Source organism: Seriola aureovittata, chromosome 17, assembly GCF_021018895.1.
Source record: "Seriola aureovittata isolate HTS-2021-v1 ecotype China chromosome 17, ASM2101889v1, whole genome shotgun sequence".
NCBI lineage: Eukaryota > Metazoa > Chordata > Actinopteri > Carangiformes > Carangidae > Seriola > Seriola aureovittata.
The window spans coordinates 15,070,684-15,098,221 of NC_079380.1; the positions used below are offsets into that span (position 1 = coordinate 15,070,684).

At 36.7% G+C, this 27,538-nt stretch overlaps 1 protein-coding gene across 1 annotated transcript in view; it reads right to left on the reverse strand.

Moving 5' to 3' along the window:
- fam20ca (FAM20C golgi associated secretory pathway kinase a) overlaps positions 1–27,538 on the reverse strand; it is a 53,428-nt gene that overhangs the window by 15,691 nt on the left and 10,199 nt on the right. The gene's annotated exons all lie outside the window — the stretch shown is intronic.

The following is a 27,538-nucleotide window of genomic DNA, read 5'->3' on the forward strand; positions in this document are numbered from 1 at the left end:
TACTATAGTAAGACATGAAAATATCAAAAAACATCATAATATAGAAAGGCATAAAAATGTCATAGCATAGTAAGGCATAAAAACCTCAAAAAACGTCATAGTAAAATAATGCATAAAAAAATCAAAAACGTCATAGTATAGTAAGGCATAAAAATGTCAAAAAAAATTCACAGTATAGAAAGGCATAAAAACGTCATAGTACATAAAGACATTAAAATGTCATAGTATAGTAAGGCATAAAAATTTCAAAAAACGTCATAGTACGGTAAGGCATAAAAATGTCAAAAAAGAGGGAGCACATGTGAACTCCACACAGAAAGGGACCAAAACAAGGATTTGAACCTGGAACCTTCAGACTGCAATGTGTCAGCTATAACCACTACAAACCCCTTGAATGGATCTACTTATCATAGTATAGTAAGGCATAAAAATATCATAGTATAGTAAGGCAAAAAAATGTCAAAAAAATTCACAGTATAGAAAGGCATAAAAATGTCAAAAAAAATTCACAGTATAGAAAGGCATAATAATATCAAAAAATGTCATAGCATAGTAAGGCATAAAAATGTCACAGTATTGTCAGGCATAAAAACTCCACACTGAAAAGGACCAAGACCAGGATTTGACCTGGAACCTTCAGACTGCAATGTGTCAGCTATAACCACTACAAACCCCTTGAATGGATCTACTTATCATAGTATAGTAAGGCATAAAAATGTAAAGAAAGAGGGGGAACATGTGAACTCCACACAGAAAGTCCAGGATTTGAACTTAGAACCTTCTGACTGCAAGGTGTGAGCTTTAACCACTACACCACCTTACCACCTCATGAACAATTTAACGAAATAAAAAATAAAAAAAAACCTCATCGTATAGAAAGGCATAAAAACTACAAAGTATAGCAAGGCATAAAAACCTCAAAAAACGTCATAGTACAGTAAGGCATAAAAACATTAAAAAAACGTAGTATAGTCAGGCATAAAAATCTCAAAATACGTCATAGTATAGTAAGGCATAAAAAAATCAAAAACGTCACAGTATAGTAAGGCGTAAAAACATCAAAAACGTCAAAAAAAGTCATAGTATAGTAAGGCATAAAAATCTCAAAATACGTCATAGTATAGTAAGGCGTAAAAAATCTCAAAAAATGTCATAGTACAGTAAGGCATAAAAACATAAAAAAAACGTTGTAGTATAGTGAGGCATAAAAATCTCTAAAAACGTCATAATATAGCTAGGCATAAAAATCTCAAAAAACGTCATAGTACAGACAGACAAAAAAATATCATAGTATAGTAAGGAAAAAAACGTCATAGTATAGTAAGGCATAAAAATATCATAGTGTAGTTAGGCTTAAAAATCTCAAAAAATGTCACAGTATAGTAAGGCATAAAAAGCTAAAAAAAACGTCATAGTAAAATAATGCTTAAAAAAATCAAAAAACGTCATAGTACATAAAGACATTAAAATGTCATAGTATAGTAAGGCAAAAAACGTGATAGTATAGGAAGGCATGAAAATGTCATAGTGCAGTTAAGCTAAAAAATCTCAAAAAACGTCACAGTGTAGTATGGCATAAAAAGTTCAAAAAACATCACAGTATAGTAAGGCATAAAAACATAAAAAAACGTCATAGTGTAGTTAGGCATAAAAATCTCAAAAAACGTCACAGTATAGTAAAGCATAAAAATCTCAAAAAACGTCATAGTATAGTAAGGAAAAAAACGTCATAGTATAGTAAGGCATAAAAACATCGAAAACGTCATAGTACGGTAAGGCATAAAAAAAATCAAAAAATGTCATAGTACCGAAAGACATAAAAACGTCAGTAAAGTAAGGCAAAACTAATGTCAAAAAAAGTCATACTATAGTAAGACATGAAAATATCAAAAAACATCATAATATAGAAAGGCATAAAAATGCCATAGCATAATAAGGCATAAGAACGTCAAAAAACGTCAAAATATAATCAGGCAAAAAAACATCATACTATAGTAAGGCATAAAATGTAAAAAAAAAGTCAAACTATAATATGGCAAAAAAACGTCATAGTACATAAAGACATTAAAATGTCATAGTATAGTAAGGCAAAAAATGTTATAGTACAGTGAGGAATAAAAATGTCAAAAATGAGTTGGAAGATGCAAACTGCACAAAGAAAGGTATCAAGACTGGGGTTTGAACCTAGAGCCTTTGGATTACAAGGGGACAGTGCTATCCACTAGACCACCTCACAACCTCATGAATGGATCACATATCATACTATAGTAAGGCACAAAAACGTCAAAAAAGAGGGTGAACATGTAAACTCCACACAGAAAGGCACCAAGAATGGGTTTTGAACCCAGAGCCTTTGGACGACGTATCATACTATAGTAAGGCATAAAAATGTCAAAAAAGAGGGAGCACATGAAAACTCCACACAGAAAGGGACCAAGACCAGGATTTGAACCTAGAACCTTCTGGCTGTGAGGTGTGAGCTCTAACCACTACACCACCTTAGCAGTGCCTATATGGACTCATAGTATAGTAATACATAAAAGGATCAAAAAACGTCATGGTATAGTAACGCATAAAAATGTCATAGTGTAGTTGGGCATAAAAATCTCAAAAAACATAACAGTATAGTAAAGCATAAAAATCTCAAAAAACGTCATAGTATAGTAAGGCATAAAAATCTACAAAAACTTCATAGTACAGAAAGACATAGAAATGTCATAGTAAAGTAAGGAAAAAAAACGTCATAGTATAGGAAGGCAAAAATCAGTTGGAAGATGCAAACTCCACACAGAATGGTAACAACACTGGGATTTGAACCCAGAGCCTTTAGACTACAAGGGGACAGCAGTATCCATTACACCACCTTAGCACCTCATGAATGGATCAACGTAGCAGTTCATAAAGGGACTCATAGTATAGTAATACATGAAAGTATCAAAAAATGTCATGGTATAGTAAGGCATAAAAATCTCAAAAAACGTCATGGTATAGTAAGGCATAAAAATCTCAAAAAACGTCATAGTATAGTATGGCAAAGAAATCTAAAAAAAAAGTCATAGTATAGCAAGGCATAAAAATCTCAAAAAATGTCATAGTATAGTAAGGCATAAAAATATAGTGTAGTTAGGCATAAAAAACAAAAAAAAAAACGTCATAGTAAAGTAAGGCATAAAAAAAATCCAAAAACGTCATAGTACATAAAGACATTAAAATGTCATAGTATAGTAAGGCAAAAAAACGTCAAAAAACTTCACAGTGTAGTATGGCATAAAAACGTCACAGTATAGTAAGGCGTAAAAATCTCAAAAAACGTCATAGTATAGTAAGGCATAAAAATCTAAAAAAACGTCATAGTACAGAAAGACATAAAAATATCACAGTATAGTAAGGACAAAAACATCAAAAAACGTCATAGTATAGTAAGGCAAAAAAACGTCATAGTATAGTAAGGCATAAAAACGTCATAGTTTAATAAGTCATAAAAATGTCAAAAAACGTCATAGTATAGTAAGGCATAAAAACTCAAAAAACGTCATAGTATAGTAAGGCATAAAAATCTCAAAAAACGTCACAGTATATTAGGCATAAAAACATCAAAAAACGTCATAGTGTAGGTAGGCATAAAAATCTCAAAAAACGTCACAGTGTAGTATGGCATAAAAACGTCACAGTATAGTAAGGCATAAAAATGTCATAGTGTAGTTAGGCATAAAAATCTCAAAAAACGTCATAGTATAGTAAGGCAAAAAAACGTCATAGTATAGTAAGGCATAAAAACATCGAAAACGTCACAGTACGGTAAGGCATAAAAAAATTAAAAAACATCATAGTACATAGACATTAAAACGTCATAGTATAGTAAGGCAAAAAAACATAGTTTAGTAAGTCATAAAAAATGTCAAACAATGTCATAGTATAGTAAGGCATAAAAATCTCAAAAAACGTCATAGTATAGTAAGGCATAAAAGTATAAAAAAACGTCATAGTACAGAAAGACATAAAAATATCATAGTATAGTAAGGAAAAAAAACGTCATAGTATAGTAAGGCATAAAAACATCGAAAACGTCATAGTACGGTAAGGCATAAAAAAATCAAAAAACGTCATAGTACATAGACATTAAAATGTCATAGTATAGTAAGGCATAAAAACATAGTTTAGTAAGTCATAAAAAATGTCAAAAAACGTCATAGTATAGTTAGGCATAAAAAAAACAAAAAATGTCATAGTACATAAAGACATTAAAATGTCATAGTATAGTAAGGCAAAAAAAAGGTCAAAAAACTTCACAGTGTAGTATGGCATAAAAACGTCACAGTATAGTAAGGCATAAAAATCTCAAAAAACGTCATAGTATAGTAAGGCATAAAAACGTCATAGTGTAGTTAGGCATAAAAATCTCAAAAAACGTCACAGTATAGTAAAGCATAAAAATCTCAAAAAACGTCATAGTATAGTAAGGCATAAAAACATCAGAAAACGTCATAGTACATAGACATTAAAATGTCATAGTATAGTAAGGCATAAAAACGTCATAGTATAGTAAGGCATAAAAATGTCAAAAAAAGTCATAGTATAGCAAGGCATAAAAATGTCATAGTAAAGTAAGGCAAAACTAATGTCAAAAAAAGTCATACTATAGTAAGACATGAAAATATCAAAAAACATCATAATATAGAAAGGCATAAAAATGCCATAGCATAATAAGGCATAAGAACGTCAAAAAACGTCAAAATATAATCAGGCAAAAAAACATCATACTATAGTAAGGCATAAAATGTAAAAAAAAAGTCAAACTATAATATGGCAAAAAAACGTCATAGTACATAAAGACATTAAAATGTCATAGTATAGTAAGGCAAAAAATGTTATAGTACAGTGAGGAATAAAAATGTCAAAAATGAGTTGGAAGATGCAAACTGCACAAAGAAAGGTATCAAGACTGGGTTTGAACCTAGAGCCTTTGGATTACAAGGGGACAGTGCTATCCACTAGACCACCTCACAACCTCATGAATGGATCACATATCATACTATAGTAAGGCACAAAAACGTCAAAAAACGTCAAAAAAGAGGGTGAACATGTAAACTCCACACAGAAAGGCACCAAGAATGGGTTTTGAACCCAGAGCCTTTGGACGACGTATCATACTATAGTAAGGCATAAAAATGTCAAAAAAGAGGGAGCACATGAAAACTCCACACAGAAAGGGACCAAGACCAGGATTTGAACCTAGAACCTTCTGGCTGTGAGGTGTGAGCTCTAACCACTACACCACCTTAGCAGTGCCTATATGGACTCATAGTATAGTAATACATAAAAGGATCAAAAAACGTCATGGTATAGTAACGCATAAAAATGTCATAGTGTAGTTGGGCATAAAAATCTCAAAAAACATAACAGTATAGTAAAGCATAAAAATCTCAAAAAACGTCATAGTATAGTAAGGCATAAAAATCTACAAAAACTTCATAGTACAGAAAGACATAGAAATGTCATAGTAAAGTAAGGAAAAAAAACGTCATAGTATAGGAAGGCAAAAATCAGTTGGAAGATGCAAACTCCACACAGAATGGTAACAACACTGGGATTTGAACCCAGAGCCTTTAGACTAAAAGGGGACAGCAGTATCCATTACACCACCTTAGCACCTCATGAATGGATCAACGTAGCAGTTCATAAAGGGACTCATAGTATAGTAATACATGAAAGTATCAAAAAATGTCATGGTATAGTAAGGCATAAAAATCTCAAAAAACGTCATGGTATAGTAAGGCATAAAAATCTCAAAAAACGTCATAGTATAGTATGGCAAAGAAATCTAAAAAAAAAGTCATAGTATAGCAAGGCATAAAAATCTCAAAAAATGTCATAGTATAGTAAGGCATAAAAATATAGTGTAGTTAGGCATAAAAAACAAAAAAAAAAACGTCATAGTAAAGTAAGGCATAAAAAAAATCCAAAAACGTCATAGTACATAAAGACATTAAAATGTCATAGTATAGTAAGGCAAAAAAACGTCAAAAAACTTCACAGTGTAGTATGGCATAAAAACGTCACAGTATAGTAAGGCGTAAAAATCTCAAAAAACGTCATAGTATAGTAAGGCATAAAAATCTAAAAAAACGTCATAGTACAGAAAGACATAAAAATATCACAGTATAGTAAGGACAAAAACATCAAAAAACGTCATAGTATAGTAAGGCAAAAAAACGTCATAGTATAGTAAGGCATAAAAACATTGAAAACGTCATAGTACGGTAAGGCATAAAAAAATCAAAAACGTCATAGTACATAGACATTAAAATGTCATAGTATAGTAAGGCATAAAAACATAGTTTAGTAAGTCATAAAAAATGTCAAAAAACGTCATAGTATAGTAAGGCATAAAAAAAATCCAAAAACGTCATAGTACATAAAGACATTAAAATGTCATAGTATAGTAAGGCAAAAAAACGTCAAAAAACTTCACAGTGTAGTATGGCATAAAAACGTCACAGTATAGTAAGGCATAAAAATCTCAAAAAACGTCATAGTATAGTAAGGCATGAAAATATCAAAAAACATCATAATATAGAAAGGCATAAAAATCTCTAAAAATGCCATAGTATAATAAGGCATAAGAACGTCAAAGAAAGTCAAAATATAATCAGGCAAAAAAAGTCATAGTATAGTAAGACATTAAAATATCAAAAAACATCATAATATAGTAAAGCATAAAAATCTCAAAAAACGTCATAGTATAGTAAGGCATAAAAATCTAAAAGAACGTCATAGTACAGAAAGACATAGAAATGTCATAGTAAAGTAAGGAAAAAAAACGTCATAGTATAGGATGGCATAAATCAGTTGGAAGATGCAAACTCCATACAGAAAGGTACCAACACTGGGATTTGAACCCAGAGCCTTTGGACTACAAGGGACATCGGTATCCACTACACCACCTTACCACCTCATGAATGGATCAACGTAGCAGTGCATAAAGGGACTCATAGTATAGTAATACATGAAAGTATCAAAAAACGTCATAGTATAGTAAGGCATAAAAATCTCAAAAAATGTCATGGTATAGTAAGGCATAAAAATCTCAAAAAACGTCATAGTATAGTATGGCAAAGAAATCCCAAAAAAAAGTCATAGTATAGCAAGGCATAAAAATCTCAAAAAACGTCATAGTATAGTAAGGCATAAAAATAAAAAAAACGTCATAGTACAGAAAGCCATAGAAATGTCATAGTATACTAAAGAAAAAAACGTCATAGTATAGTAAGGCATAAAGATATAGTGTAGTTAGGCATAAAAAACTAAAAAAAAATGTCATAGTAAAGTAAGGCATAAAAAAAACCAAAAACGTCATAGTACATAAAGACATTAAAATATCATAGTATAGTAAGGCAAAAATACGTCACAGTATAGTAAGGCATAAAAATGTCATAGTGTAGTTAGGCATAAAAATCTAAAAAAACGTCATAGTACAGAAAGACATAAAAATATCACAGTATAGTAAGGAAAAAAACATCAAAAAACGCCATAGTATAGTAAGGCATAAAACATAGTTTAGTAAGACATGAAAATATCAAAAAACATCATAATATAGAAAGGCATAAAAATCTCTCTAAAAATGCCATAGTATAATAAGCCATAAAATGTCAAAAAAATGACAAACTATAATATGGCAAAAAAACGTCCTAGTACATAAAGACATTAAAATGTCATAGTATAGTAAGGCAAAAAATGTTTTATAGTACAGTGAGGAATAAAAACGTCAAAAATGAGTTGGAAGATGCAAACTGCACAAAGAAAGGTATTAACACTGGGATTTGAACCCAGAGCCTTTGGATTACAAGGGGACAGTGCTCTCCACTACACCACCTTACAACCTGATTAATGGATCACATATCATACTATAGTAAGGCACAAAAACGTCAAAAAAGAGGGTGAACATGTAAACTCCACACAGAAAGGCACCAAGAATGGGTTTTGAACCCAGAGCCTTTGGACGACGTATCATACTATAGTAAGGCATAAAAATGTCAAAAAAGAGGGAGCACATGAAAACTCCACACAGAAAGGGACCAAGACCAGGATTTGAACCTAGAACCTTCTGGCTGTGAGGTGTGAGCTCTAACCACTACACCACCTTAGCAGTGCCTATATGGACTCATAGTATAGTAATACATAAAAGGATCAAAAAACGTCATGGTGTAGTTGGGCATAAAAATCTCAAAAAACATAACAGTATAGTAAAGCATAAAAATCTCAAAAAACATAACAGTATAGTAAGGCATAAAAATCTACAAAAACTTCATAGTACAGAAAGACATAGAAATGTCATAGTAAAGTAAGGAAAAAAAACGTCATAGTATAGGAAGGCAAAAATCAGTTGGAAGATGCAAACTCCACACAGAATGGTAACAACACTAGGATTTGAACCCAGAGCCTTTAGACTACAAGAGGACAGCAGTATCCATTACACCACCTTAGCACCTCATGAATGGATCAACGTAGCAGTTCATAAAGGGACTCATAGTATAGTAATACATGAAAGTATCAAAAAATGTCATGGTATAGTAAGGCATAAAAATCTCAAAAAACGTCATGGTATAGTAAGGCATAAAAATCTCAAAAAACGTCATAGTATAGTATGGCAAAGAAATCTAAAAAAAAAGTCATAGTATAGCAAGGCATAAAAATCTCAAAAAACGTCATAGTATAGTAAGGCATAAAAATATAGTGTAGTTAGGCATAAAAAACTCAAAAAAAACGTCATAGTAAAGTAAGGCATAAAAAAAATCCAAAAACGTCATAGTACATAAAGACATTAAAATGTCATAGTATAGTAAGGCAAAAAAACGTCAAAAAACTTCACAGTGTAGTATGGCATAAAAACGTCACAGTATAGTAAGGCATAAAAATCTCAAAAAACGTCATAGTATAGTAAGGCATAAAAATCTAAAAAAACGTCATAGTACAGAAAGACATAAAAATATCACAGTATAGTAAGGACAAAAACATAAAAAAACGTCATAGTATAGTAAGGCAAAAAAACGTCATAGTATAGTAAGGCATAAAAACATTGAAAACGTCATAGTACGGTAAGGCATAAAAAAATCAAAAAACGTCATAGTACAGAGACATTAAAATGTCATAGTATAGTAAGGCATAAAAACATAGTTTAGTAAGTCATAAAAAATGTCAAAAAACGTCATAGTATAGTAAGGCATAAAAACTCAGAAAATGTCATAGTGTAGTAAGGATTAAAAATCTCAAAAAACATCATAGTACAGAAAGACATAAAAACGTCAGTATAGTAAGGCAAAAATAATGTCAAAAAAAGTCATACTATAGTAAGACATGAAAATATCAAAAAACATCATAATAAAGAAAGGCATAAAAATTTCTAAAAATGCCATAGTATAATAAGGCATATGAACGTCATAGTACATAAAGACATTAAAATGTCATAGTATAGTAAGGCAAAAAAATGTCAAAAAACTTCACAGTGTAGTACGGCATACAAACATCACAGTATAGTAAGGCATAAAAATCTCAAAACAACGTCGTAGTAAAGTAAGGCATAAAAAAAATCCAAAAAAGTCATAGTACATAAAGACATTAAAATGTCATAGTATAGTAAGGCAAAAAAAACACCCCAAAAAGTTATACTATAGTAAGACATGAAAATATCTAAAACTATCATACTATCATAGTATCATAGTAAAAACATAACAGTATAGTAAGGCATAAAAATGTCATAGTATATCAAGGCATAAAAATCTCAAAAAATGTCATAGTATAGTAAGACATAAAAACGTTGTGGTATAGTAAGGCATAAAAATCTCAAAAAATGTCATAGTATAGTAAGGCATAAAAATCTAAAAAAATCGTCATAGTACAGAAAGACATAGAAATGTCATAGTGTAGTTAGGCATAAAAAGCTCAAAAAAACGTCATAGTAAAATAATGCATAAAAAAAATCCAAAAACGTCATAGTACATAAAGACATTAAAATGTCATAGTATAGTAAGGCATAAAAATCTAAAAATCGTCATAGTATAGTAAAGCATAAAAATGTCATAGTATAGTACGGCAAAAAAAAATCCAACAAGTCATACTATAGTAAGACATGAAAATATCTAAAACTATCATAGTATCATAGTATCATAGTAAAAACATAACAGTATAGTAAGGCATAAAAATGTCATAGTATATCAAGGTATAAAAATCTCAAAAAATGTCATAGTATAGTAAGACATAAAAACGTTGTGGTATAGTAAGGCATAAAAATCTCAAAAAATGTCATAGTATAGTAAGGCATAAAAATCTAAAAAAATCGTCATAGTACAGAAAGACATAGAAATGTCATAGTGTAGTTAGGCATAAAAAGCTCAAAAAAACGTCATAGTAAAATAATGCATAAAAAAAATCCAAAAACGTCATAGTACATAAAGACATTAAAATGTCATAGTATAGTAAGGCATAAAAATCTAAAAATCGTCATAGTATAGTAAAGCATAAAAATGTCATAGTATAGTACGGCAAAAAAAAATCCAACAAGTCATACTATAGTAAGACATAAAAATATCTAAAACTATCATAGTATAGTAAGGTAAAAAAGGTCAAAAAACATAACAGTATAGTAAGGCATAAAAATGTCATAGTATATCAAGGTATAAAAATCTCAAAAAATGTCATAGTATAGTAAGACATAAAAACGTCACACTATAGCAAGGCATAAAAACATAAAAAAACGTCACAGTATAGAAAGGCATAAAAATGTCATAGTATATTAAGGCATAAAAACGTCACAGAATAGCAAGGCATAAAAATCTCAAAATACATCATAGTATAGTAAGGCATAAAAATGTCATAGTATATTAAGGCAAAAAACATCATAGTATAGTAAGACAGTGCTCCGTTTTATTGCCACTGAGTGTCAATATGCACCATTATCATCTGCTGTGTACAAGAATGTGGATCATGTCGACCCACTGTAGAACATGCAAAGCAAATAATACAGGAACATAAAAACATTGCTTCACACACAGCAACGCTAGTGGTGGAAAAAAAACCAAAAAACTTTCACTCGAGACATTAAACCCACCTGCTATTAAACATGGTGTTGCAAAAAACTTGTTTCAGAGCTGTGAGATATTTATGGTTAATTACAGTTAAGATGTATCTTTTCACCTTGGTATACAGTGATGATCAGAGTTTGTCACAGTATGTTAGAATGTTTATGAATGATAGATAAAATAACAAGGTGTCAAAGGTTAATATGACCCCTTTAACCTAACTTTTTCCTTTAAGCCATACAGAGTTCTTTTCTCTATCTTCCAATTATCTCATTCACTTTACCTCTTGTATTCCTCCAGTTATCTCACTCTTTCTTGGCTGTCCGACCTTCTGTTCATAATAAAAGCTGCAGGCAGAAACTGAGGCCTTGAATTTGGAGTCTAAATGTACGGCTTTTAGAGAAGCAGCATAGCTGTGGGCTAGGTCACTATCTGTGACCACCAGAGCTCTCTGGCAGCCCTTGAAATAGATGACAAAAACCCTCAGAACCAGTGTAAATTGTGTGTGTGTGTGTGTGTGTGTGTGTGTGTGTGTGTGTGTGTGTGTGTGTGTGTGTGTGTGTGTGTGTGTGTGTGTGTGTGTGTGTGTGTGTGTGTGTGTGTGTGTGTGTGTGTATGTGTGTGTGTGAGTGTGTAAGGTTGAGTCATGATTGAGAGTCAGTGTGAGAGAGAGAGAGAGACAGAGAGAGAAAGAGAGAGAGAGAGAGAATGTGCCAATCCAACTGTCTCATCTGGCCAGATGGCTGGGAGTCCCTGTCTGTATATGTCAGGGATCAGGCCAGGGCTTATGGGCCTGCAAAGCCCTGCTGCTGTCTAACTACCACACTACGCTGTGTGTGTGTGGTTTAACAAGACAGACTACACAGGGTGCTGGAAATAAAACACACAAAATACTACATGACTACTATATGAAAGGCCGGGGATCAGCCAATAAGACTTATACGATATATATATAATATATAAAAATATATGAACCATATATGCTCTGATCAAAACCTGATTATCAGTGTTTGTAAACCTTTAATGTCATGAAATACATTAAACACATTAAGTCCTCTCTTTGTTTGTCTGAAAAGGTTCAGCAGGCATTTTAATAAGGAGAGACATAATTTCCAATACATAACAGACAGTTCTCTCTCTCTTTTAGGGTGAGATATCAAATGAACACTTATCCCTTGCTTCTGATTTTCAAAAAAGAAAAAAAACACTGTTACTGGGCTTTACACAGTTTTATGTGAGGTCCAAATTTCTGCAAGTCATACCTTCATCTACACACCCACCCTGACACGCCACACTGCAGATTGGTCCCAGAGTTATCAGGTCTGAGTCAGACAACTTTAGAGTGGATGTTAAATGTCAACTAAAATATTGTAGTGCAAACTTAGCATTGTGTATTCTGGCTTTGGGAGGCTATCATGAAGTGTCTGCAATGACAATGGCAATGCAGGTGGAAAGAGTCAGTGTGAAGTCCATTTGACTGATTTTGAGTTTTCTTAGCTTTAGACCTGAGTAATGTTGCCAAGATTTTTAGAAAATGCCTAATGCCTGGTCAACGTGTATGATTATAAATAATTCCCCATGTTGCAGCTATTCAGGCCGATTCTCAGCTTCTTCTTCTCAGTATGTACTCTGCTCCCCATTACTCTTAGAGCTATTTCTGAAATTGCTGTGAATTTTTTTCTTTTTTTGCTGGCCTTAATTGACTGGCTTGACATATTCAGCTGTGTTCCCCTGAGCTTAACGCTCCATAGAGCACAGTGTTTAAAGACCTGAAATCACTGTGAAGAACTGATGCAAAGCTGCGGAATTATATTTGGGCTTTTGGGATCCCTTCCCTACAATCATCTTAACGGGCTCCCCCGAGTCGTGAGAGCACTTGGAATATGTATGAAAAAACTGGAAAATCTTATTAGTATCACCTTGTATTTTTCATTTTCACAAAGCCACATTTTGGTGAATGCATCAGCGCTTTTCCATGTCAAAATAAGTGTTGTGCTTGTTACTCGATAAGCACATTCACTGGTGGCATTCAGTAAGAAGTGCTACTAAATGGCAGCTTTCCAATATCAATAGACTAAATGTTTCGATGACTCAAGCGCTTTTCAATTGCTTTTCATTCGCTCAGAATAATCTGGAAACAGGCCTCAGTATTTGTGACATTACAACAGCTTAACATCAGAAGGACTTTTTTTTCACAGAGTGACAGAGTGACATGTTGGAGAAAAACTTTTTATTCTAGTCAGCTAATTATGAAAATTAAGACGTATTGTGTCATTTTGTAATATGAATATTTCATACTTTTTACAGATATTTTCACAGCATCAGAAAACAACAATATCCTAGATATAGTTGTCTTGGTGTCTGGGGAATTAAATGTATAAATTAAACATGCAATTTGTCCCTCCTATCTTTGTCATAGTGGATATATAATTTCAGCAAGTGCATTTCCCTCAGGCTATTGTACTGTTGTTGAAATCAATAATTTATTTTGTAAAACAAACAAACTCCTTTGGGGTTTCCTTGTGGCCTCGAGGTTTTAAAGCTTGGATTTAACTGAAAAACTAGCAGAAACCTACAAAGACTGGACCACACATGAAGATTGTTTCCATTAACTTTTTAACTCTTTGATATTCAGGAAGGAGTGTAAATCTTCCGACAGTTAATAAACCAAATGACGCAGTAAACGAACACTCAATAACAACTGGAGTTTTAGAGGCGGAGGACCAAAACGGCAAGTGTTGTATGTTCTTGTACCAAAAGAAACATCAACGATCACTTGCAGCTTGCACTGTTTACATCTGACCATCAATGGAGGAATCTCTGTCTGTCTGACTGTATTTCTCAACAACCGCTCATTCGAACAACTTCAAATTTGGCAGGTATATTTCTGAGGAGAGAAGGAAGTGCAGTGTCAACTGTAATGTTTTTTGGATGAGCGGTTCACGAAAAAAACAAACATTCAAAACATCAAACACTGCTTTCCTACGTGTTACTTGACTTGAAGAAAAAGGCCGGAACTACACATTACACTATGAGGAAAGTGTGGCAACCCAGAAAATTTACAGTGAGCACGAAAGAAAGGCTGAACTCGACTGCACTTTCTACATCATCACAATATCGGAGCAGAGCAGGAAAACTCCAGCAGGAATAAACGAGACTGACCACACACAATGCAGAGTGTATTGCTCAGGACCCAAGGAAGTGTAGTGTCTCCTGTAGACACTAGTGCAGTTCAATTGCACCGAAAAGGAAAAGAAAAAAGAAAAAAGATGGAGAAGCGGTGGCACAAGGAACATTGGCGGTCAGCGATGTCAGTCTCAAATATCACGTTTAAAAAAATCTTTATGAGAGCGACTGTTGGAGACTGGTCCAAATCATACTCATCATCAGCTCAACAGTCCTGGGTAATGAATGTACCCGCCTTAAGGCACCAAGAAGACCAAGAACTGTAATAGGGTTCAAGTCTGGTCAGGGACTTTTGTTATACTGTCACATGTAATTTCACATCTCTCTCACCTCATTTCCTGTCATCTCTCTACTCTGGACTCACTAATAAAAGCATAAAATGACCACTTAGGCTGAGAATTGCCTGGTCTTGACTGTGTCTCTCTTTTGCAGATTTAAAGACAAAACACTGAAAACCCCAGAAATCAACAAATACTACAACATAACAAACTAATGTAAAATTACAAATACATAAATAATACACTGAGAATAGATTCAAGGGAATTCAGAAGTGCACGTCTCTTTAAGATGCATGACATGAGGTGAAAAAGAGCAAATGTGCAGAACAGGATGATTAATAACAGTGTGGGTGCTGATCGTGCAGTGTGACAGTAATGTGCGTTTACTGTCGGTTCATATACTGGAATAATTTTGCTCTTTTCATGTATGCACTGTATGTTGTGTGTGTCTTCACTCAGGGGATTATATGTTCTTATGTACTTGAAGGAAGGGACAGGTCTTTATGCTTACCCTTCTTTTTGTCTCTCTCCCACACCATCACCCACAACAAACAAAATGCTCATCGGTTTATCCTCAACAATCAGGAGCGTTCCAGCAACACAGAGCCATACTTCATCATATTTACATATCCATCCACAGAGGATTAACCGCTTTCAATAGCACAAGTCTAAGGCAATCCTTCACAGGGTGAGCGATTCATGACAGGCTTTGCACAGAATATGAACTATGAATTATGCAGAACATACACAAACATCAAGGGTATTCTTGGGTCAACAGTGATTAGATGTCTAAATGCATAAGCTTAGGGATGTTTAGAACAATAAGCTTCTCCCTTACAGCTTTCCTCAGTATATTTTTCAACATAAACACCAACGTTGGATCTTGAGCAGTAGTTTTTAATACCAGCCACCTGTCCCAAACAAGTCTCTTGAGCAGCTAGACCAAGCTGTCCATCCGTGCCAGGCAATCCACCATGAAATGAGGTATGGAAAAGATTCACAGGGAATGTCAGAGTGATGTGGATTGTTGTTTCCCTGAAAACTATCACAAGTAACACACCCAACCACCCGAAAGACTGTAGAGCATTCTTTGTGTAGAAGGAGGAACTAATACACATGAACAGGGGTGCACAGTCCCTCTATGATATCATTCCAACAGGAAATTCCTCCAGAAAGCCTTCGACCAGTTGTCTCTATCCCTCACAGCTCCAAGTTGTGAAAGAAGGCTGGAGATGAGGGCGGGGAGGGTCTTAAACTTCAAAGAACTAAAAGCCAGATTCAACCTGAATAATGTGGGAAAAAGTAAAAAGATGGCATCCACCTTGACACTTCTGGTCTTAGAGAGGCAACAAAAGATCAAAAAAAGTCTGCAAAGGCCGACATTACTTCCATAATGAAAACAAACTGGATAGCGCTCAGCCTGTTGGGATCAATGGGGATTTTAGGAGCTTTCCTTGTATGTGTCTGTGTGTGCGAGTTTTTGTTTCTGCCTGCACACAAAATCAATGGGCATTACCATGAGTCTTCATCTCACAGGGACTGAGTAACAAGCCCTGGTATGCAGCATGACATGTAAGCTGAAACTGATGAGAGGAGGGGAAAACAATCCTGGTCCAAGAGTGTCAGTAAACTGCAGAAACTGCATGGTTAGCGAAAAGTAGTCTCTCTACTTAAGACTGAGGAGGATTTTGGGAAAGATACATAGGTACTGTATAATGGGTATCTTCTCACAGTCTGAACTCCCTTATTCCCTCTAATTGTTCTCTGCATTTGACTGTGATCTGAAACATGACGGGTAAATAAAAGGGTGGATGCTGCCATGTCTTAAGCATAAACACATACAATTTAATTGGAAAGTTCTTCAAAGCTGGAGCAACGCTATGTTTACGGCTTGTTGCATGCTTTCTCTTAGTCATAAAATAAATTTAAGGTTATAAAATGCCATGAGAAATCTCTGACCAGAGTGAAAATACAATCACGCTCTCTTCTTCGGATAAAATTCAAAGCAGATTCCCCGAGTAGAAATTGGCAGATGACTGGGCCAGAATGAGACTGAAACACCTGCCAAAACCATATAAATCATCACAAATCATGCCTTTTTAAACAGAGAATTTTTACAGAGAGGCTCTGCATACAGGTCTGTTCTCCACACTTGCCTGCCGTACAGACCAGTAAGAATTTAATTTAATTTGATTATCGCTAAGTAGTTGCTGAACAACAAACACCAATTAGAGCAAATTATGTTAAATCCTGGGAAGCATTCATTTTCCATCAACACATGCATGTAACACACACGCGCAGACACACACACACACACACACACACACACACACACACACACACACGCACACACACACACACACACACACACACACAAAACTCTCAGCTAGGACATGGAGTGTGTCTGTGTGGTTTGAGCCAAGAGAAGTTAATTGGATTGTGAGTAAGCACTTTGGACGTCCATTATCTTTGTCCATCTGTGGTGGTGAATATCTTGAGGTGTCTCATCCAAAACAATCCAATTATCTTGACCCAAAGATAAGAAAAAACAGACACATTCTCTCTCTCTCTCTCTCTCTCTCTCATTCTCTCTCTCTTTGTTATATTGCAAAAGTATTTGAAAAACTAATTTAGGAATATCATATTATCAAGTACAATATCAATCAGTCTGGCTTTCAATCAAATCATTCCACAACTATGCTTTGTTAAAACTTACAAATGATAGGAAATTAACCGATCCAGTTTTCATTAACTTGACCAAGGCTTTTGATCTGGTTGATCACTGATTTCTTTTACATAAACTTTACTTAGTTGGTCTGTCACATCACGTGAGGCTCAACTCTTGAACTACTTTTTTTCCGCATTTCTATTAATGATCTCCCCTCGATTTATTCTGAATGCTGTGTTCAACTTTATGCAGATAATACGGTAATATACACATCTGAAAAACTAATTTAATACAGGTTGAATCAGCTCTGCAGTCTGATTTTAATACCCTTCAACACTGGCTTGCAGCTAATAAATTACAACTCAAGAAAGCTACTATGACTTTTGGAACTCGCCAAAACAGTAAATCCAAATCTAAAGCTTATTCCTGCATAATTGTTATTGTTTAATCGCATAGTTTATTACAGTCTATGCACATTTGTTCTTCACTGTCATTACATAATGTATGAAGCTCTTAATTTGCCCTGCCGTATCATAAGAAGACAGTGACATTGACATTGACTATACATTACAATTACCCTCACTATTCATCACAGTTTATGGTACCTTTCTCCTCTCATTATCAGTTGAGACACTGTATACAGCTTTTTATTCTGTTTTTGCAGTCTGTAAATCAATAGCTAAGAAAGCCTTTATGTTTAAAGCTCCCACTGATTGGAATAATCTACCTGTAAATATTCAGTCTGTATCATCTTTCCAGTTTTCAGAAATGCCCTGACAACTTAATATAGGATCAGTTGTACATGCTCATAATAACACCTCTATAATTATGTTTTATGACTTTATTACTTAATGGTGTCACTGACATTAAAACTTTTCTATAATCTATTTATGCTTTGCTTGGATGATCTCCTAAATTTGGATTTCTTATTTTTTTATATTTATTGCCTTTTTTTTGTCACATTTTTAATTATGTTGTTTTTATTTTTGTTTTTGTTAAATGTTCTGTTATTTGTGCTTATATTGTAGTAGAGGACCCCATTGATAAAGAGACGGTACATTTCAAGGGGTCATTCCCAGTAAAGAATTTTAACTAATTTGTTGACACACAGACACACACACACACACACACACACACACACACACACACACACACACACACACACACACACACACACACACACACAAAACATATGAGCAGTGTCCTGCATGGATGACCCTGCCACCTTAAGATGACGTGACTTGAAACCCGCCAGCCATATAAGAAGACAAATACATCTTCATCACTTTCCCTGTCTTTTTTCTCCCTCTTCCTCCCTTTGATTTCCTTTTCTTGAAGGACACTGTGGCTGCTGGCCAGTCATTCCCTTTCCCATCTGTGTTTACTTAAACTGAATGTGGATACACCACAAAAGCAGATAAAGACTTTCAGATGCACACACACACACACATAGCATGTACACAGCAGCAGATCCACAGAGGAACATGGCGGCCGTTTATTTTTGACAGTCTCTGAAGACCTTAATCCATAACAAGCCAGAACGGCTTGAAAGGCTTGGTACCATTTTCCTTTAATTAGTTCAGTGCGAGGCTTGTTAAAATGCCATATTCCAGCAGCACGTGACTGAAGTTGGAATAGTGTTTGACTTACTAACTATATCTTTTTTTTAAAGTTCCTTAATGAATGTGTTTAATTAATTTCCTGAGAAGCTTTTGTGGGTAGTCGCAACAACCTGTTCTGGTAAGTGCTAAAAGTTACACGCTCCTGCAGTCCATCAATACACTCAGTTCGGAGAGGGAACAGCTCAATTTTAGTGGGCTGTCAGTTACTTTCAGTTATTTTCTTCACCGTCCCAAAATAGATTGCACACCACCGAGTGAAACCTAACTACATAAAACTCAAAACTTCGATACCTCAACCAAAGAAAGCAATCAAAAGACTCTTTCCAGAAAGCTATTTTGCGGGCGAGTCCCCCAAATCGAGGCACGGGTGTTTGTGCTTCGTTTCTCCCATAGCTGAACTTTTCTATTTAAACCTGTCAACAGTCTTGTTGTGCTCGGTGGTTTGTGGTCAGATGCCATTTCCTAAATAGAAACCATCTATCAGAGGCTAAGTGGTGGCTGAGAGATGTCATTGTGGTCATGAGTGGGTGACGGCGGTGAAGGGGGAAGTGGTGAAACCACTGGAAAAACAGTTCCAAGGGTTGCATTTATCCTTGTGTAAGAGCTAAGTGGGATGGAACAAGTCCAGTGCACTTGAGGATAAATAGAGTTAATTTGTATTTGAAAGGAATAAAGAGGAGAGTTCAGATGTCTTCACACTGGAACCAAGAATACATTTCAAACTGAAAGATTTCTGTACATTCAGTATCTAACGAAGAGATCACTCTGAAGACACAGTACATTACAGCACATTTTCAAGTGCAGTGAGTGATGCTCCCAATGAGAAGAAAACAAATGAAACACTGGCTCAAATGTAAAAAGACAAGAATCCGAATCAGAGCAAGCTATTTTCAGACTTTCTCTGCACTGTTATTGGTCATACAGCATATCAGGAGGCTGTGTCCATGCATCATCATGTGACAGCTGCATTTTGTAAAGTGACCTTTAATGTCACTGCAGACCGTGTCCCAATGCATCATCTGGTACAGATGAATTGTTGTTGGTGCACTGCTCCTCCTTGTATGTACACTGTTTTAGAGAGGCACAAAGGCGTCTCACATTCAATACCCCAAACCACAAAAAACACTCTTAGACACTACCATAAAGTCCAGTAAAGATCTCTGACACTACTTACGCTTGAGAAGAAAAGTATTTTTTGCATGGCTTTTATACTGTATAGCATTAAAACTAGGTGCCATTATTTTCTTAGCAACACTAGCGCCGTGGCTCTGGGGATGGCAATGTCGGTTGTTCAGTCCATGTCTTTGGTCCAGACTGAAATATCTTAACTATCACATGTCCTTTGTTACATCCAACATGATTTAAACAGGGTCAAGGGGAGGTAACACATGCAGACAACACATGCACATCAACCTGCTGCTTTTCATATCTACGACTAGCACTCCTTTTGTGGACAATCTTCCCAGCAGCAGCAGCAGCAGCAACAACACTAACTGAGATTCTCCCTGCACCTCCAGCACAGAGGCTCCTCTGTTTGCATCACTACTGCCCAGAGCTGCAAAAAGGAGGGGAGGGGTGACCCAGGCAAGCCCCTAGATCAGGTTGCTGCCTCCCCTGGCCCGATGATACCAGACCTGGCCATGGCAGCCCCTCCCACATCCTGCCCTGACAATGGGCAAAGCCAGGGAGAACCCTCCCCTGGTTTAATTGGTAGACAATGATTGCATTCTCCTCCCCCTCTCCTGGCCTCTGTCAGGGAGACAGGGGAGTCGCACACAGCCTAATTGCCACCTTGCATGGGACAGGCTTAGACAAGCATGGGCCTAGCCTCACAATGGGTGTATTAACCTCTGTGCATGCTATCACAAAAGGCCCAAGTTACAGAGCCACAATGCTCTCTCTCTTTCTCTCTGTCGAAGAACTGTTGTTTCATTCATTCAGCCTGGAGTGAGGTTCAGGTGGACTGTGATAGATCTACCTGGGAAAGGTTTTTATCTAATGACCGAGCTCAGTTGTAAGGGGTGGTGCAGTGCGTGTGGTCCCATTGTTAAGGGGAAACTGTTGATTCAGTGACAATGTAACAATGAGGCATGTGTAAGAAAGAGGAAGAAGAATCATCCTGTTTTTTCTAAGCTCAAACAATTATCCTCATTATGGCTTTTCAGGGCGGCTAACATTTAGAAAGTCAGGACAATTTGCAAATTTTATGTCACGCCTAAAATTGTTGTCTAACACGTCTAGGTAAATTGTTAAAATGGAAGGTCTTAATCACAGATAGTGGACCAAAGCACTTAGCTGACAATTAGCCTTTGAAAATTTCCTTAAATTAAATGCAGCGTTCCCGAGTGCTCACTTAAGATAACCAACATCAGATATTTTGTGTGATTTCAACAGCTACTGCTGCAATAGGTACACAATATATCCCTCAACATAAGTAAAGGTTTAGCCTGCCTTTCTAGCCTCATAAAAGGAAATGCTCATTTGGGACGTCTAGTATTCACCTCCTGGAGCGAAATGAATTTTCCGCATTCCAGACAAATGCCGCAGCGACATTCCTAGAGGGAAGCTCAGGAATTCCCCCATCTAGTATTTTAGACTATAATGATATGATAGGATGGGTGAACAACATAACCACTTAAAGCAGTGACAAAGACAGGGTCAGGAACCACAGCAAGCATGCACAATTGCAAAAATATGATTCACTTGGATGTGGTGTAACACAGAGGAGCATGCATGCTCTGGTCCACGCCCACAGGCACGGAGACTAACATAAATGTAAAAAAAAAAACACCCACATATACTGTAGGTCTGCATTTCAAATATCAGGCTTCAAGAGTAAATAGACTTCTTGATCTGACCACCGAATCTTTATCCTTTCAGTCTACTGCATGTGTGAGTGAGGATGACTCGTAGATACATATAACTCACAGTTTTTCCTTCATTGAGCTTAACACCTTACATAAATAAAAAGTCAGTTCTTTTACAGCCTGGCACAGGGGTTGATCAGAAACCTCAACTTTGTCCATTTTCCTGTTGGTAAAACTGCAAGTGACTGCACCAAAAACCCATTAAAGGAATAGTCTGACATTTAGGCAATACACTTTTTTTTGCTTTCGTTCTAATAGTTAGATGAAAAGGATGATGCCTTTCTTGTGTCTGTATGATAATATGAAGCCTCAGCCAGCAGCCTGTTAGCTTAGCTTAGCACAAAGACTCAAAACAGCTAGCCTGGCTGTGTCCAAAGGTAACCAAATCTGTCGACCATCAACAACAGCAAAACAAAACAAAACAACCAAACCAACAACAAAAACCAAAGTGTGAAAAACAACGTGTTTTACAAAGAACTCTGTGTCAGACAATTTCCTGGCCTACAACAGTGAGTCATCGCAGGTTGCCTGACAACCTCAAGGTGAGATCAATACTCCAGAAAGTTACTGTGCAAACTATTGAACTGAAAAGAATTCCTTGAAATTTGGACATGATATCATGCCTAATGTTCAATGAAGATCCTGTTGAAGTGTGAATGCAGCTGCAAGTGACTCTACTATCATTACCCATAACTAAGAACTACACACACATATGCAAATCACTCATAGCATCATCTCCAGCAACTTAGCTGGCCTGTAATCACATTACGATTAGGGTACTCACAGCTCTGCCACATTATGCACTGTGAGTACATTGTTAGACAGGGAGAGAGAGAAAACGGAGAGAATCTAAAAATACAGATCAGAGAAGCTCTGAACAGAGGCGAGGGACAAGCCGAGGATTAGTACTGCCTCAGCGAATCAAACAAACAAGTCCATAAAGGAGCACGGACAGGAGGTGGAGACAGAGAGAGAGATGGACAGAGTGAGGGATGAAGGGACGGACGGTGACGAAAAACACCACTTCCTTCCACTTCCTCAAGAACTGACCTAGTAAAACATTCATGAGAAATATCTTTATGTGAATTGTGCATGTGTGAGTGTGGGAGCGAGGAGGGTGTACGGGGAGTTTAATGCTCGGGAGTCTAAAATAAGACACTCCTCTGTGTCTCTGTGTCTGTGTTGGAAGTCTGCGTGAGTGTACCTGTCAAAAGAAAAAAAAACACAAAAAATAAGTTATTTGAGATTTGCGATGGCACACGGGCTTGTTCAGTGCCAGATGCTACACTGTTGACCTCTCGAAACGAGAATAGACACCGAACTGAGACACAGACGAATCAGACAAGAAGAGACATGAAAAGATCTTTTTCAGCACGTCCAACAAATGGAAAAGAAATGAGTCTGTCGTAATTATGACAGATGTGCATGATACAAGATGAGTGATTACAGAACACCCAAATGTGTGGTTGCACCCAAACACACACTTTAATGAGGAGACATAATTAGATAATGGGCAGAACACACATAAATGATTGACACTTCAATTAAAATATCACACACTTACGTTCTGCAGTAGATTTCATTAAGACTTCACTAAGCTAAGACACTCAACTCAATTTGTGTGTGTGTGTGTGTGTGCGTGCGTGGTGGCAAAGCAGATATGACAAACCACTGAATGCAGACGGTTACATGACTGTTAAAGCAGCACAGCAGCACACTAATTGACCGGCTCATTTCACAGCCTACAAGAGGTCAAGGCATCAAAGCGCCTACACACTGACTGCACTGGACACACACACACACACACACACACACACACACACACACACACACACACACGTACATCCATGATTAACCAGCTATACACTCATGAAGTTCAAACACATGCAAACAACCCACATCATTTGCTAAGCAACATCATAGTTTGAAGCTGTGAGGTCGAGGATTTCATTAAGTAGGTTTGTTTAAATGGATCCCTGGTATAAATAAAAGAGAAACGAGGTCAAAAAAATAAACATACAGAATTCACATACATGGTAAAAAGCCATGCTGAGGTTGTTGACATTATAAGCCTAAAGTTGGATGACTCTTTGACAAGAATCTATGATAGACTGAATAAGGAGGAGGAGAGATGTCAGGAGAGGATGAAGGAGGAGAATGTAGAGGGTGGTGGGGGTGGGGTACTGGGGGTTCTTTGTAAGATGAGCAATCCTCAGCCACATTAGAGCAGCTTAAAAACCAAATTAATCTTAAAGACCTGCGGAGGGAGTCAGTAGTGCTCAGAGCCTAGAGAAGAGCCGCTGGGTCTGGCCCTCTGCGGCTGTCTGGCTGCAAGTACAAAGCTGCATGAGAAACAGATGTTGCGAACGCCTGACACCGGAACACTCTCACTCTGTGTGTGTGTGTGTGTGTGTGTGTGTGTGTGTGTGTGTGTGTGTGTGTGTGTGTGTGTGAGAGAGAGAGAGATAGAGACAATAAAATGTAGGAGAGATGGGGAAAAACACAGCAGATAATGTTTGACAGCGGATGTTTTCTTTGCCCCGTATGTTGCTGAAACAAAAAAATGTAAATAAATCATAAAATAATGAATTACAGCTACTATTTCTGCTACAAGGTAATGTTACTTAAAGAAAAATCAGTCTCCTAAAGCTAAGATAGATTTAATCGAAATAAAATTACCTGATATCACCATAAGAATGTTGGTATCGAGCGAAAAAACCTCAAATTTAGTTGAGTGACGACATGTTTTATGTCTAAACGTCTCACTTTCTATCTATACATGGTAACTATGGTATGATTAAGGTTTGGCGAAGGTTGTGGTTATGGCGAATAATCTACAGACAATGTAAGGACTAGGTAATACATTAGGTTAAGATGGTTCAAGTTGTGGTTATGGTTAATATAAAGGCAAATCTTGTCTCTAGCAAGTCAGTGTCCACACCATTACTTTCTGCCTCACTACATAAAAAGCACAACGCTTGCTGCATTGACAACGACCTCTGGCAGTATATGTCAAATCAAAGTCCTCCAGTATGGCTGTGGTTCCAGGGCACACTGGGCCATGAACAAACAGTATCAAAGAATAAGCGTTAATTGATCATGTCTGATACAAAATGAACAGCAGTGGGTTGTGATTTAGATTCCCAGATGCAGAACTTCAACTTAACTGTGGCTCTCACCCCTTGCTTCATTAAGTACTAGAGGTTCTGAAGTTTAAAAAAAAAAATCAATTTCAAAAGCTAGTCCTAGCCTACACTGTAAATCAAAAATAATGAGGTTCAATATTTTTTACTTTGTTTCCTTTTTAAAGAGCACAAACCATGCACCAATCGCATTGTGGTGCAAACGTTCAAGATAAATAATTAGTTTCACAACATTACCGAGAAAAAGTAGTGACTAAATCCAACGCAGATGTCAACACACTGAAACTGTTGGGAAATGTTGTACAAGACTGTTAAGTAACATTTTACTGTTCCTCTGTCTACATCTGTCAGTTGCAGAGCAGACAGATTTTCTTTTTAACTGCCTCATACTTCTGACTTTATGCCGCTTTTGCTCTTATGCTTTCTTCTTCGTTCTCTTTCTCTCTACACACACAAATCTGCAAATATGGAAAAGGGTTCAAACAACAGCGTACCATCGACACACAAATAAAAACACTGACAAACGTTCTCTGAAGTGAGGACACACAACACGGATTAAAAAAAAAAAAAAACACTTGCTGGACAAATAGACATTTGAAAGAACATACACACACAATTCACTTTAAATTCATAGCCTCCTCCATCTCTGACCACACCTGCACCCCACAGACTGTCATTGATTTCAAAAGCCAGGTCAGACAAATAGCTTGGTATCCTGAGCTGCTGCTCTGTTCCCTGTCTGCTGATTGGTCCGGTGCGCTTGTGTGTCATGAGTGGGCTCAATGGGATGACTGTGAGGCTGCCCTGGTTCCAGGACAGCACAGGGGGGGTTACTGAAAACCTGAGGAGCCTCTCCCTGCCAAAGCACCGTTCAACCAGAAAAGGCTGATGAAGCCAGAAAGTCGTGCAGCCAAAGTTTACATAACCTATCAGCAAGTGAGAAGATAAATGCAGCAACTCAGCTGAAGCTTTTTATAATATGCAAGATTGAGGTCAGGGCGAAAACTTCATCTTGGACGATAAGACAGGGATGTTAATGTGAAAAGATTTGACGTTTCATCACATTTAAAGTCTCATCGTGAGCTTCAAGGCTTTTTGACTTGTCATGGTGAAAATCATTAGGGAAGTGTTAAATGGCGAGTGGTCGGGAGTAAATGAGCTAGTTTTCTATTGTGTGTGCAGTTGAGGAGTGTGGACGCGCAGTCATCACCTTCGGTGTAATATACCCACAGCTCTCAGTGAGCCGCTACAGCTGCGGCTTGGCTCGCTGCTTGTGGATTTTCCAGTACCAGCCCTGGGTGATGGAGGGTGCACGAACTCCGTAACCCCCACAGCGTCCTTCTCTTTGCAGCTTGTGTGTGCATGTATGTGTGTGTGTGTGTGTGTGTGTGTGTGAGAGAGAAAGAGCTGCAGCTGTGCGAAACAGCTGTCTATTGTAAGTTGCTTACACACACCCAAAAATGAGCTCAGGGCCTTTCAAAAGTGTGTCCAACTAATGAGAACCAGCGGCATTCTTATCGCCCTCGTGGGAGCTCTTTAGTGAAACACTGTTAGACAAGTGACTACCAAAGAAGAAGAAAAAACAAAAGAATTCTACAATCTCAACAGTATTTTCCCCTTCCAGGCCTAAAATAGTGAGAAAGATGTCAGTTAAGCTATGATGATGAATTCAGGAGGGGATTTTGTGTGAGTTTGTGCAGTGGATGTCTCACATGCATATATTTACATGCATATGTTTGTGTGCCTATGCATGCATGTGTATGTAATTATTCTGTATTTATCCATGAAATGAGGCACGCAGGTTTTTAACAATGGGACTTGTGAGGATTGCAATGGATCCTCTGAAGCTTGATGAGATTTGGCTCTTCTACATAATGTGAGGCCATTATCCTTCTCTCCTGTTCGGATTTCATTGTGTTTTTATCCATGATCGTAACTGCGTTCGTAAACAGGGACAACTCAATCAGTTTACAGGATTGTGATCAGGAATATGGATCTCAAACCTCTGTGGTTGAGATTAAAGATTAAATGGCAAATCTTATATAGAGGAAATATTTGTAGGCAGTAGGTGAAAACTTGCCATAAAAACCACAGGCCATCAAAGACACTTTATGAAAAGCTGTTTCCTCCTGCACTTTACACGAATGCATGTAAATCAATAATAAAATCATCAATCTGGTCAGATGAATAACCATAGCAGGGAGAGGACATCTGTAAAGGACATTAGATGCTTTCAGTCTTAATTGAATCCCCAACCGACAGAGAAGATCCATGGAGGAATGTCAGTCATAACCCAACCGGGGCACAGTGGATATGATGAGGACTCCAATGGACTTTTGGTTATGAAACAGCCTGTGGATGATAAAAATGAAGCAGCCTCTTGGGTGTTGCAGCTAAGAGGCTCCACAGCCAATCCCACTGGCTTTACTGGCGCCAAAAGCCCAAGCTTGTCAAAACTGATCGGGTTCATGCCGATGAGGATGTATTCTGATTCCCCACGGAGCTAAAGGACGGGCATGTGCGCCCTATATATATGTTCCAGCACTCGTGTTTACATGTAATGAACCCTGTGTGTTGATATAACAGCTCTCGGCAGGACTGGGGCATGTAGACAACAAACACGGACGATCAAAGTCATTTCTGCTATTTTTGCAAAGCATAAAGCATTTTGAACTGTGAGACTATCAACCGAATCAAAG